This window comes from Coregonus clupeaformis, unplaced genomic scaffold (assembly GCF_020615455.1).
Source record: "Coregonus clupeaformis isolate EN_2021a unplaced genomic scaffold, ASM2061545v1 scaf0171, whole genome shotgun sequence".
NCBI lineage: Eukaryota > Metazoa > Chordata > Actinopteri > Salmoniformes > Salmonidae > Coregonus > Coregonus clupeaformis.
The window spans coordinates 493,550-507,006 of record NW_025533626.1 but is presented as its reverse complement, the minus strand read 5'-3'; positions in this window follow the sequence as shown (position 1 = coordinate 507,006).

Below are 13,457 nucleotides of genomic sequence, written 5' to 3'. Positions count from 1 at the left end.
GTAATGATAGCAGTTTAATGATGGTGGTGGTAGTAGTGGTAGTAATGATGATGGTAGTAGGGGTGATGGTAATGATAGCAGTTTAATGATGGTGGTAGTAGTAGTAGTAATGATGATGTAGTAGGGGTGATGGTAATGATAGCAGTTTAATGATGGAGAGGGGGTAGTAGTAGTAATGATGATGGTAGTAGGGGTGATGGCAATAGCAGTTTAATGATGGTGGTGGTAGTAGTAGTAGTAATGATGATGGTAGTAGGGGTGATGGTAATGATATCAGTTTAATGATGGTGGTAGTAGTAGTAGTAATGATGATGGTAGTAGGGGTGATGGTAATGATATCAGTTTAATGATGGTGGTAGTAGTGGTAGTAGTAATGATGATGGTAGTAGGGGTGATGGTAATGATATCAGTTTAATGATGGTGGTAGTAGTAGTAGTAGTAATGATGATGGTAGTAGGGGTGATGGTAATGATAGCAGTTTAATGATGGTGGTGGTAGTAGTAGTAGTAATGATGATGGTAGTAGGGGTGATGGTAATGATATCAGTTTAATGATGGTGGTGGTAGTAGTAGTAATGATGATGGTAGTAGGGGTGATGGTAATGATATCAGTTTAATGATGGTGGAGGTAGTAGTAGTAGTAATGATGATGGTAGTAGGGGTGATGGTAATGATATCAGTTTAATGATGGTGGTAGTAGTAGTAGTAGTAGTAGTAGTAGTAGTAGTAGTAATGATGATGGTAGTAGGGGTGATGGTAATGATAGCAGTTTAATGATGGTGGTAGTAGTAGTAGTAATGATGATGGTAGTAGGGGTGATGGTAATGATAGCAGTTTAATGATGGTGGTGGTAGTAGTAATGATGATGGTAGTAGGGGTGATGGTAATGATAGCAGTTTAATGATGGTGGTGGTAGTAGTAGTAATGATGATGGTAGTAGGGGTGATGGTAATGATAGCAGTTTAATGATGGTGGTGGTGGTAGTAGTAGTAATGATGATGGTAGTAGGGGTGATGGTAATGATAGCAGTATAATGATGGTAGTAGTAGTAGTATTGATGATGGTAGTAGGGGTGATGGTAATGATAGCAGTTTAATGATGGTGGTGGTAGTAGTGGTAGTAATGATGATGGTAGTAGGGGTGATGGTAATGATAGCAGTTTAATGATGGTGGTGGTAGTAGTGGTAGTAATGATGATGGTAGTAGGGGTGATGGTAATGATAGCAGTTTAATGATGGTGGTGGTAGTAGTGGTAGTAATGATGATGGTAGTAGGGGTGATGGTAATGATAGCAGTTTAATGATGGTGGTGGTAGTAGTGGTAGTAATGATGATGGTAGTTGGGGTGATGGTAATGATAGCAGTTTAATGATGGTGGTGGTAGTAGTTGTAGTAATGATGATGGTAGTAGGGGTGATGGTAATGATATCAGTTTAATGATGGTGGTGGTAGTAGTTAGTAATGATGATGGTAGTAGGGGTGATGGTAATGATATCAGTTTAATGATGGTGGTGGTAGTAGTAGTAATGATGATGGTAGTAGGGGTGATGGTAATGATAGCAGTTTAATGATGGTGGTGGTAGTAGTTGTAGTAATGATGATGGTAGTAGGGGTGATGGTAATGATATCAGTTTAATGATGGTGGTGGTAGTAGTAGTAATGATGATGGTAGTAGGGGTGATGGTAATGATAGCAGTTTAATGATGGTGGTGGTAGTAGTTGTAGTAATGATGATGGTAGTAGGGGTGATGGTAATGATAGCAGTTTAATGATGGTGGTGGTAGTAGTAATGATGATGTTAGTAGGGGTGATGGTAATGATATCAGTTTAATGATGGTGGTGGTAGTAGTAGTAATGATGATGGTAGTAGGGGTGATGGTAATGATAGCAGTTAAATGATGGTGGTGGTAGTAGTGGTAGTAATGATGATGGTAGTAGGGATGATGGTAATGATATCAGTTTAATGATGGTGGTGGTAGTAGTAGTAATGATGATGGTAGTAGGGGTGATGGTAATGATAGCAGTTAAATGATGGTGGTGGTAGTAGTGATGATGGTAGTAGGGGTGATGGTAGTAGGGGTGATGGTAATGATATCAGTTTAATGATGGTGGTAGTAGTAATGATGATGGTAGTAGGGGTGATGGTAATGATATCAGTTTAATAATGGTGGTAGTAGTAGTTGTAGTAATGATGATGGTAGTAGGGGTGATGGTAATGATAGCAGTTTAATGATGGTGGTAGTAGTAGTAGTAATGATGATGGTAGTAGGGGTGATGGTAATGATAGCAGTTTAATGATGGTAGTAGTAGTAGTATTGATGATGGTAGTAGGGGTGATGGTAATGATAGCAGTTTAATGATGGTGGTGGTAGTAGTAGTAATGATGATGGTAGTAGGGGTGATGGTAATGATAGCAGTTTAATGATGGTGGTGGTAGTAGTGGTAGTAATGATGATGGTAGTAGGGGTGATGGTAATGATAGCAGTTTAATGATGGTGGTAGTAGTAGTAGTAATGATGATGTAGTAGGGGTGATGGTAATGATAGCAGTTTAATGATGGTGGTGGTGGTAGTAGTAGTAATGATGATGGTAGTAGGGGTGATGGTAATAGCAGTTTAATGATGGTGGTGGTAGTAGTAGTAGTAATGATGATGGTAGTAGGGGTGATGGTAATGATATCAGTTTAATGATGGTGGTAGTAGTAGTAGTAATGATGATGGTAGTAGGGGTGATGGTAATGATATCAGTTTAATGATGGTGGTAGTAGTGGTAGTAGTAATGATGATGGTAGTAGGGGTGATGGTAATGATATCAGTTTAATGATGGTGGTAGTAGTAGTAGTAGTAATGATGATGGTAGTAGGGGTGATGGTAATGATAGCAGTTTAATGATGGTGGTGGTAGTAGTAGTTGTAATGATGATGGTAGTAGGGGTGATGGTAATGATATCAGTTTAATGATGGTGGTAGTAGTAGTAGTAGTAATGATGATGGTAGTAGGGGTGATGGTAATGATATCAGTTTAATGATGGTGGTAGTAGTAGTAGTAGTAATGATGATGGTAGTAGGGGTGATGGTAATGATAGCAGTTTAATGATGGTGGTAGTAGTAGTAGTAATGATGATGGTAGTAGGGGTGATGGTAATGATAGCAGTTTAATGATGGTGGTGGTAGTAGTAATGATGATGGTAGTAGGGGTGATGGTAATGATAGCAGTTTAATGATGGTGGTGGTAGTAGTAGTAATGATGATGGTAGTAGGGGTGATGGTAATGATAGCAGTTTAATGATGGTGGTGGTGGTAGTAGTAGTAATGATGGTAGTAGGGGTGATGGTAATGATAGCAGTTTAATGATGGTAGTAGTAGTAGTATTGATGATGGTAGTAGAGGTGATGGTAATGATAGCAGTTTAATGATGGTGGTGGTAGTAGTGGTAGTAATGATGATGGTAGTAGGGGTGATGGTAATGATAGCAGTTTAATGATGGTGGTGGTAGTAGTGGTAGTAATGATGATGGTAGTAGGGGTGATGGTAATGATAGCAGTTTAATGATGGTGGTGGTAGTAGTGGTAGTAATGATGATGGTAGTAGGGGTGATGGTAATGATAGCAGTTTAATGATGGTGGTGGTAGTAGTGGTAGTAATGATGATGGTAGTAGGGGTGATGGTAATGATATCAGTTTAATGATGGTGGTGGTAGTAGTTGTAGTAATGATGATGGTAGTAGGGGTGATGGTAATGATAGCAGTTTAATGATGGTGGTGGTAGTAGTAGTAGTAATGATGATGGTAGTAGGGGTGATGGTAATGATATCAGTTTAATGATGGTGGTGGTAGTAGTAGTAATGATGATGGTAGTAGGGGTGATGGTAATGATAGCAGTTTAATGATGGTGGTGGTAGTAGTTGTAGTAATGATGATGGTAGTAGGGGTGATGGTAATGATAGCAGTTTAATGATGGTGGTGGTAGTAGTAATGATGATGGTAGTAGGGGTGATGGTAATGATATCAGTTTAATGATGGTGGTGGTAGTAGTAGTAATGATGATGGTAGTAGGGGTGATGGTAATGATAGCAGTTAAATGATGGTGGTGGTAGTAGTGGTAGTAATGATGATGGTAGTAGGGATGATGGTAATGATATCAGTTTAATGATGGTGGTGGTAGTAGTAGTAATGATGATGGTAGTAGGGGTGATGGTAATGATAGCAGTTAAATGATGGTGGTGGTAGTAGTGGTAGTAGTGATGATGGTAGTAGGGGTGATGGTAGTAGGGGTGATGGTAATGATATCAGTTTAATGATGGTGGTAGTAGTAATGATGATTGTAGTAGGGGTGATTGTAATGATATCAGTTTAATAATGGTGGTAGTAGTAGTAGTAGTAATGATGATGGTAGTAGGGGTGATGGTAATGATAGCAGTTTAATGATGGTGGTAGTAGTAGTAGTAATGATGATGGTAGTAGGGGTGATGGTAATGATAGCAGTTTAATGATGGTAGTAGTAGTAGTATTGATGATGGTAGTAGGGGTGATGGTAATGATAGCAGTTTAATGATGGTGGTGGTAGTAGTAATGATGATGGTAGTAGGGGTGATGGTAATGATAGCAGTTTAATGATGGTGGTGGTAGTAGTAATGATGATGGTAGTAGGGGTGATGGTAATGATAGCAGTTTAATGATGGTGGTGGTGGTAGTAGTAGTAATGATGATGGTAGTAGGGATGATGGTAATGATAGCAGTTTAATGATGGTAGTAGTAGTAGTATTGATGATGGTAGTAGGGGTGATGGTAATGATAGCAGTTTAATGATGGTGGTGGTAGTAGTGGTAGTAATGATGATGGTAGTAGGGGTGATGGTAATGATAGCAGTTTAATGATGGTGGTGGTAGTAGTGGTAGTAATGATGATGGTAGTAGGGGTGATGGTAATGATAGCAGTTTAATGATGGTGGTAGTAGTAGTAGTAATGATGATGTAGTAGGGGTGATGGTAATGATAGCAGTTTAATGATGGTGGTGGTGGTAGTAGTAGTAATGATGATGGTAGTAGGGGTGATGGTAATAGCAGTTTAATGATGGTGGTGGTAGTAGTAGTAGTAATGATGATGGTAGTAGGGGTGATGGTAATGATATCAGTTTAATGATGGTGGTAGTAGTAGTAGTAATGATGATGGTAGTAGGGGTGATGGTAATGATATCAGTTTAATGATGGTGGTAGTAGTGGTAGTAGTAATGATGATGGTAGTAGGGGTGATGGTAATGATATCAGTTTAATGATGGTGGTAGTAGTAGTAGTAGTAATGATGATGGTAGTAGGGGTGATGGTAATGATAGCAGTTTAATGATGGTGGTGGTGGTAGTAGTAGTAGTAATGATGATGGTAGTAGGGGTGATGGTAATGATATCAGTTTAATGATGGTGGTAGTAGTAGTAGTAGTAATGATGATGGTAGTAGGGGTGATGGTAATGATATCAGTTTAATGATGGTGGTAGTAGTAGTAGTAGTAATGATGATGGTAGTAGGGGTGATGGTAATGATATCAGTTTAATGATGGTGGTAGTAGTAGTAGTAGTAGTAGTAGTAGTAGTAGTAATGATGATGGTAGTAGGGGTGATGGTAATGATAGCAGTTTAATGATGGTGGTAGTAGTAGTAGTAATGATGATGGTAGTAGGGGTGATGGTAATGATAGCAGTTTAATGATGGTGGTGGTAGTAGTAATGATGATGGTAGTAGGGGTGATGGTAATGATAGCAGTTTAATGATGGTGGTGGTAGTAGTAGTAATGATGATGGTAGTAGGGGTGATGGTAATGATATCAGTTTAATGATGATGGTGGTGGTAGTAGTAGTAATGATGATGGTAGTAGGGGTGATGGTAATGATAGCAGTTTAATGATGGTAGTAGTAGTAGTAGTAGTAGTATTGATGATGGTAGTAGGGGTGATGGTAATGATAGCAGTTTAATGATGGTGGTGGTAGTAGTGGTAGTAATGATGATGGTAGTAGGGGTGATGGTAATGATAGCAGTTTAATGATGGTGGTGGTAGTAGTGGTATTAATGATGATGGTAGTAGGGGTGATGGTAATGATAGCAGTTTAATGATGGTGGTGGTAGTAGTGGTAGTAATGATGATGGTAGTAGGGGTGATGGTAATGATAGCAGTTTAATGATGGTGGTGGTAGTAGTAGTAGTAATGATGATGGTAGTAGGGGTGATGGTAATGATATCAGTTTAATGATGGTGGTGGTAGTAGTAGTAATGATGATGGTAGTAGGGGTGATGTAATGATAGCAGTTTAATGATGGTGGTGGTAGTAGTTGTAGTAATGATGATGGTAGTATGGGTGATGGTAATGATAGCAGTTTAATGATGGTGGTGGTAGTAGTAATGATGATGGTAGTAGGGGTGATGGTAATGATATCAGTTTAATGATGGTGGTGGTAGTAGTTGTAGTAATGATGATGGTAGTAGGGGTGATGGTAATGATAGCAGTTAAATGATGGTGGTGGTAGTAGTGGTAGTAATGATGATGGTAGTAGGGATGATGGTAATGATAGCAGTTTAATCAATCAATCAATCAATTTTATTTTATATAGCCCTTCTTACATCAGCTAATATCTCGAAGTGCTGTACAGAAACCCAGCCTAAAACCCCAAACAGCTAGTAATGCAGGTGTAGAAGCACGGTGGCTAGGAAAAACTCCCTAGAAAGGCCAAAACCTAGGAAGAAACCTAGAGAGGAACCAGGCTATGAGGGGTGGCCAGTCCTCTTCTGGCTGTGCCGGGTGGAGATTATAACAGAACCATGCCAAGATGTTCAAAAATGTTCATAAGTGACAAGCATGGTCAAATAATAATCAGGAATAAATCTCAGTTGGCTTTTCATAGCCGATCATTAAGAGTTGAAAACAGCAGGTCTGGGACAGGTAGGGGTTCCATAACCGCAGGCAGAACAGTTGAAACTGGAATAGCAGCAAGGCCAGGCGGACTGGGGACAGCAAGGAGTCACCACGGCCGGTAGTCCCGACGTATGGTCCTAGGGCTCAGGTCTCTCAGTTGGCTTTTCATAGCCGATCATTAAGAGTTTAATGATGGTGGTGTTATTATTATTATTATTTACTACAATTTTTTATTATTATTTGTTATTCTTTATTATTTTATTACAATGTATATTGTACAGACTCAGTGAGCATAGCCTTGCTATTGAGAGAGAACGCCATAGCCAGTAATCTATCGAGAGCCAGGTCTGCCTATGTGCCCAAACTCAGAATTAAGCCTTGCGTGAGCGCTAAGGGACTGGGTGACGAGGAAGTGATAGAGTGAGAGACAGGGTGAGGAGGGAGTGAGAGATTGAGAGACAGGGTGAGGAGGGAGTGAGAGTGAGAGACAGGGTGAGAGGATGTGAGAGTGAGAGACAGGGTGAGAGGGAGTGAGAGAGTGAGAGACAGAATGAGAGGGAGTGAGAGAGTGAGAGACAGGGTGAGAGGGAGTGAGAGAGTGAGAGACAGGGTGAGGAGGGAGTGAGAGAGTGAGAGACAGGGTGAGAGGGAGTGAGAGAGTGAGAGACAGGGTGAGAGGGAGTGAGAGAGTGAGAGACAGGGTGAGAGGGAGTGAGAGAGTGAGAGACAGGGTGAGGAGGGAGTGAGAGAGTGAGAGACAGGGTGAGGAGGGAGTGAGAGAGTGAGAGACGGTGAGGGGGTGAGGAGGTGAGGAGGGAGTGAGAGAGATGAGGAGTGAGAGAGTGAGAGACGGGTGAGGAGGGAGTGAGAGAGTGAGAGATAGGGTGAGGAGGGAGTGAGAGAGTGAGAGACAGGGTGAGGAGGGAGTGAGAGAGTGAGAGACAGGGTGAGGAGGGAGTGAGAGAGTGAGAGACAGGGTGAGGAGGGAGTGAGAGAGTGAGAGACAGGGTGAGGAGGGAGTGAGAGAGTGAGAGACAGGGTGAGAGGGAGACGTGTCTCGGGTTGGCGACAGGGCCTTACTCAGACGCATTGTCAAGTTTGTCTGTAGGAACTGCCATATCCCAGTAAAGTCCTCTTTAGGTTGTCTGTAGGAACTGCCATAACCCAGTAAAGTCCTCTTTAGTTTGTCTGTAGGAACTGCCATAACCCAGTAAAGTCCTCTTTAGGTTGTCTGTAGGAACTGCCATAACCCAGTAAAGTCCTCTTTAGTTTGTCTGTAGGAACTGCCATAACCCAGTAAAGTCCTCTTTATTTTGTCTGTAGGAACTGCCATAACCCAGTAAAGTCCTCTTTAGGTTGTCTGTAGGAACTGCCATAACCCAGTAAAGTCCTCTTTAGGTTGTCTGTAGGAACTGCCATAACCCAGTAAAGTCCTCTTTAGTTTGTCTGTAGGAACTGCCATAACCCAGTAAAGTCCTCTTTAGGTTGTCTGTAGGAACTGCCATAACCCAGTAAAGTCCTCTTTAGTTTGTCTGTAGGAACTGCCATAACCCAGTAAAGTCCTCTTTAGTTTGTCTGTAGGAACTGCCATAACCCAGTAAAGTCCTCTTTAGTTTGTCTGTAGGAACTGCCATAACCCAGTAAAGTCCTCTTTAGTTTGTCTGTAGGAACTGCCATAACCCAGTAAAGTCCTCTTTAGTTTGTCTGTAGGAACTGCCATAACCCAGTAACGTCATATTTAGTTTGTCTGTAGGAACTGCCATAACCCAGTAAATCCTCTTTAGGTTGTCTGTAGGAACTGCCATATCCCAGTAAAGTCCTCTTTAGTTTGTCTGTAGGAACTGCCATATCCCAGTAAAGTCCTCTTTAGTTTGTCTGTAGGAACTGCTATATCCCAGTAAAGCCCTCTTTAGTTTGTCTGTAGGAACTGCCATAACCCAGTAAAGTCCTCTTTAGGTTGTGTGTAGGAACTGCCATAACCCAGTAAAGTCCTCTTTAGGTTGTCTGTAGGAACTGCCATATCCCAGTAAAATCCTCTTTAGTTTGTCTGTAGGAACTGCCATAACCCAGTAAAGTCCTCTTTAGGTTGTCTGTAGGAACTGCCATAACCCAGTAAAGTCCTCTTTAGGTTGTCTGTAGGAACTGCCATAACCCAGTAAAGTCCTCTTTAGTTTGTCTGTAGGAACTTCCATAACCCAGTAAAGTCCTCTTTAGGTTTTCTGTAGGAACTGCCGTATCCCAGTAAAGTCCTCTTTAGTTTGTCTGTAGGAACTGCCATAACCCAGTAAAGTCCTCTTTAGGTTGTCTGTAGGAACTGCCATAACCCAGTAAAGTCCTCTTTAGTTTGTCTGTAGGAACTGCCATAACCCAGTAAAGTCCTCTTTAGTTTGTCTGTAGGAACTGCCATAACCCAGTAAAGTCCTCTTTAGTTTGTCTGTAGGAACTGCCATATCCCAGTAAAGTCCTCTTTAGCTTGTCTGTAGGAACTGCCATAACCCAGTAAAGTCCTCTTTAGGTTGTCTGTAGGAAATGTCATAACCCAGTAAAGTCCTCTTTAGTTTGTCTGTAGGAACTGCCATAACCCAGTAAAGTCCTCTTTAGGTTGTCTGTAGGAACTGCCATAACCCAGTAAAGTCCTCTTTAGGTTGTCTGTAGGAACTGCCATAACCCAGTAAAGTCCTCTTTAGTTTGTCTGTAGGAACTGCCATTACCCAGTAAAGTCCTCTTTAGTTTGTCTGTAGGAACTGCCATATCCCAGTAAAGTCCTCTTCAATTTGTCTGTAGGAACTGCCATATCCCAGTAAATCCTCTTTAGTTTGTCTGTAGGAACTGCTATATCCCAGTAAAGTCCTCTTTAGTTTGTCTGTAGGAACTGCCATAACCCAGTAAAGTCCTCTTTAGGTTGTCTGTATGAACTGCCATATCCCAGTAAAGTCCTCTTTAGGTTGTCTGTAGGAACTGCCATAACCCAGAAAAGTCCTCTTTAGTTTGTCTGTAGGAACTGCCATAACCCAATAAAGTCCTCTTTAGTTTGTCTGTAGGAACTGCCATAACCCAGTAAAGTCCTCTTTAGTTTGTCTGTAGGAACTGCCATAACCCAGTAAAGTCCTCTTTAGGTTGTCTGTAGGAACTGCCATATCCCAGTAAAATCCTCTTTAGTTTGTCTGTAGGAACTGCCATAACCCAGTAAAGTCCTCTTTAGGTTGTCTGTAGGAACTGCCATAACCCAGTAAAGTCCTCTTTAGTTTGTCTGTAGGAACTGCCATAACCCAGTAAAGTCCTCTTTAGTTTGTCTGTAGGAACTGCCATAACCCAGTAAATCCTCTTTAGGTTGTCTGTAGGAACTGCCATATCCCAGTAAAGTCCTCTTTAGGTTGTCTGTAGGAACTGCCATATCCCAGTAAAGTCCTCTTTAGGTTGTCTGTAGGAACTGCCATATCCCAGTAAAGTCCTCTTTAGTTTGTCTGTAGGAACTGCCATAACCCAGTAAAGTCCTCTTTAGGTTGTGTGTAGGAACTGCCATAACCCAGTAAAGTCCTCTTTAGTTTGTCTGTAGGAACTGCCATATCCCAGTAAAATCCTCTTTAGTTTGTCTGTAGGAACTGCCGTAACCCAGTAAAGTCCTCTTTAGGTTGTCTGTAGGAACTGCCATAACCCAGTAAAGTCCTCTTTAGGTTGTCTGTAGGAACTGCCATATCCCAGTAAAGTCCTCTTTAGTTTGTCTGTAGGAACTGCCATAACCCAGTAAAGTCCTCTTTAGTTTGTCTGTAGGAACTGCCATAACCCAGTAAAGTCCTCTTTAGTTTGTCTGTAGGAACTGCCATAACCCAGTAAAGTCCTCTTTAGGTTGTCTGTAGGAACTGCCATAACCCAGTAAAGTCCTCTTTAGTTTGTCTGTAGGAACTGCCGTAACCCAGTAAAGTCCTCTTTAGTTTGTCTGTAGGAACTGCCGTAACCCAGTAAAGTCCTCTTTAGGTTGTCTGTAGGAACTGCCGTAACCCAGTAAAGTCCTCTTTAGGTTGTCTGTAGGAACTGCCATAACCCAGTAAAGTCCTCTTTATGTTGTCTGTAGGAAACTGCCGTAACCCAGTAAAGTCCTCTTTAGTTTGTCTGTAGGAACTGCCATAACCCAGTAAAGTCCTCTTTAGGTTGTCTGTAGGAACTGCCATAACCCAGTAAAGTCCTCTTTAGGTTGTCTGTAGGAACTGCCATAACCCAGTAAAGTCCTCTTTAGTTTGTCTGTAGGAACTGCCATATACCCAGTAAAGTCCTCTTTAGTTTGTCTGTAGGAACTGCCATATCCCAGTAAAGTCCTCTTTAGTTTGTCTGTAGGAACTGCCATATCCCAGTAAAGTCCTCTTTAGTTTGTCTGTAGGAACTGCCATAACCCAGTAAAGTCCTCTTTAGTTTGTCTGTAGGAACTGCCATAACCCAGTAAAGTCCTCTTTAGGTTGTCTGTAGGAACTGCCATATCCCAGTAAAGTCCTCTTTAGTTTGTCTGTAGGAACTGCCATAACCCAGTAAAAGTCCTCTTTAGTTTGTCTGTAGGAACTGCCATAACCCAGTAAAGTCCTCTTTAGGTTGTCTGTAGGAACTGCCATAACCCAGTAAAGTCCTCTTTAGTTTGTCTGTAGGAACTGCCATATCCCAGTAAAGTCCTCTTTAGGTTGTCTGTAGGAACTGCCATAACCCAGTAAAGTCCTCTTTAGTTTGTCTGTAGGAACTGCCATATCCCAGTAAAGTCCTCTTTAGTTTGTCTGTAGGAACTGCCATAACCCAGTAAAGTCCTCTTTAGGTTGTCTGTAGGAACTGCCATAACCCAGTAAAGTCCTCTTTAGTTTGTCTGTAGGAACTGCCATAACCCAGTAAAGTCCTCTTTAGTTTGTCTGTAGGAACTGCCATAACCCAGTAAAGTCCTCTTTAGTTTGTCTGTAGGAACTGCCATAACCCAGTAAAGTCCTCTTTAGTTTGTCTGTAGGAACTGCCATATCCCAGTAAAGTCCTATTTAATTTGTCTGTAGGAACTGCCATAACCCAGTAAAGTCCTCTTTAGTTTGTCTGTAGGAACTGCCATAACCCAGTAAAGTCCTCTTTAGGTTGTCTGTAGGAACTGCCATAACCCAGTAAAGTCCTCTTTAGGTTGTCTGTAGGAACTGCCATAACCCAGTAAAGTCCTCTTTAGTTTGTCTGTAGGAACTGCCATAACCCAGTAAAGTCCTCTTTAGTTTGTCTGTAGGAACTGCCATAACCCAGTAAAGTCCTCTTTAGGTTGTCTGTAGGAACTGCCATAACCCAGTAAAGTCCTCTTTAGGTTGTCTGTAGGAACTGCCATAACCCAGTAAAGTCCTCTTTAGGTTTGTCTGTAGGAACTGCCGTATCCCAGTAAAGTCCTCTTTAGTTTGTCTGTAGGAACTGCCATAACCCAGTAAAGTCCTCTTTAGTTGTCTGTAGGAACTGCCATAACCCAGTAAAGTCCTCTTTAGTTTGTCTGTAGGAACTGCCATAACCCAGTAAAGTCCTCTTTAGTTTGTCTGTAGGAACTGCCATAACCCAGTAAAGTCCTCTTTAGTTTGTCTGTAGGAACTGCCATAACCCAGTAAAGTCCTCTTTAGTTTGTCTGTAGGAACTGCCATAACCCAGTAAAGTCCTCTTTAGTTTGTCTGTAGGAACTGCCATAACCCAGTAAAGTCCTCTTTAGTTTGTCTGTAGGAACTGCCATAACCCAGTAAAGTCCTCTTTAGTTTGTCTGTAGGAACTGCCATAACCCAGTAAAGTCCTCTTTAGTTTGTCTGTAGGAACTGCCATATCCCAGTAAAGTCCTCTTCAGTTTGTCTGTAGGAACTGCCATATCCCAGTAAAGCCCTCTTTTGTTTGTCTGTAGGAACTGCTATATCCCAGTAAAGTCCTCTTTAGTTTGTCTGTAGGAACTGCCATAACCCAGTAAAGTCCTCTTTAGGTTGTCTGTAGGAACTGCCATATCCCAGTAAAGTCCTCTTTAGGTTGTCTGTAGGAACTGCCATAACCCAGTAAAGTCCTCTTTAGTTTGTCTGTAGGAACTGCCATAACCCAATAAAGTCCTCTTTAGTTTGTCTGTAAGAACTGCCATAACCCAGTAAAGTCCTCTTTAGGTTTCTGTAGGAACTGCCATAACCCAGTAAAGTCCTCTTTAGGTTGTCTGTAGGAACTGCCATATCCCAGTAAAGTCCTCTTTAGGTTGTCTGTAGGAACTGCCATAACCCAGTAAAGTCCTCTTTAGGTTGTCTGTAGGAACTGCCATAACCCAGTAAAGTCCTCTTTAGTTTGTCTGTAGGAACTGCCATAACACAGTAAAGTCCTCTTTAGGTTGTCTGTAGGAACTGCCATATCCCAGTAAAGTCCTCTTTAGTTTGTCTGTAGGAACTGCTATATCCCAGTAAAGTCCTCTTTAGTTTGTCTGTAGGAACTGCCATAACCCAGTAAAGTCCTCTTTAGTTTGTCTGTAGGAACTGCCATATCCCAGTAAAGTCCTCTTTAGCTTGTCTGTAGGAACTGCCATAAACCAGTAAAGTCCTCTTTAGGTTGTC